This window comes from Borostomias antarcticus (assembly GCF_949987555.1).
Source record: "Borostomias antarcticus genome assembly, chromosome: 13".
NCBI lineage: Eukaryota > Metazoa > Chordata > Actinopteri > Stomiiformes > Stomiidae > Borostomias > Borostomias antarcticus.
Genome location: NC_140246.1, coordinates 2,350,361 through 2,351,436, shown reverse-complemented (window position 1 = coordinate 2,351,436; position 1,076 = coordinate 2,350,361).

Here is a 1,076-nt window from a genome sequence, read left to right as displayed (position 1 = left end):
GTGTACAGCATCAGGTGCTGCTAGTCTTCTTCTTCTTCGACTTCATCTACTACTACTTCCGGGTGCATCACCGCCACCCACTGAAGCCAGAGAAGTGGAAGTAACGACACACACCACAAAGTGGGTATCGCGCCTCTAGTGGCGGGATATGGGCATTGCATTTGTGACAAATAATTCACTCATGTTCGTATTGTTGTATTGGAGCCGACCAGGAATAATTCTATTGCCACCACAAAGCTTCACTAGCATCGGTGACCCGTTTACAGGTAAATATTAACATAATAGTCATTAATTGTTGTATCATGAATGCCTGATGTGGAATACGCCCACTTGACACAGGTGATTTAGAGTACAGACTTTGGATATACTTTTTGTTTGTACATTCATAACTTGTTTAAGATAATTGTATAAAACATAAGCTACATCACAGTTCAGTAATGAGATGTTTTTGTTTGACCCGGCTAAAGGATGTCCTTTTATGTTCTGCTGTAAATACAGCCCTGCGCTAAGTGATTTTATCATCTGTGCTGCGCAGATATGGAGACGAGACTTACTTTTAGGAGATCAAGCAGTTTTACTACAGAGATGAATTCAGCCACCAAGTCCAGGAGTGGAACTAGCGCACCCTTGTCATCAAACGCTGCAGCAGTGATGAGGAGATCCCGTGTCTCAAACTCCATCCCCTGCAGGTAACGGGCCCTCTGTTATGCCAGTAATGGGCATTCATCTACATTGAGCTGTAGCATGAACACACTGGTTGGTACTCTGTAGCCTCTATCAACTGAGCCTTTTACGAAGCTGTCAGTACTATGCCTTCCTGCAGGACTACCTGGTGAAGGAGGATCTGCTGAATGCTCTTTACTGCAAGTTCATCAATCGGTGAATAAATGATGCATCTTCTTCCAAACATTAAGCAAAGTTTCACTTGTTCCATTGTCAGATTTCACTGATTAGGCCTACAACCAAAAACACATTAAAGGAATAGTAAAGGGAAAATGCATGTTTAGCCCTGTTTTAAGGTTACTTATGATCATATACAATGGTTCAGATCAAAACGTTGACAAAGCTAGCATTTT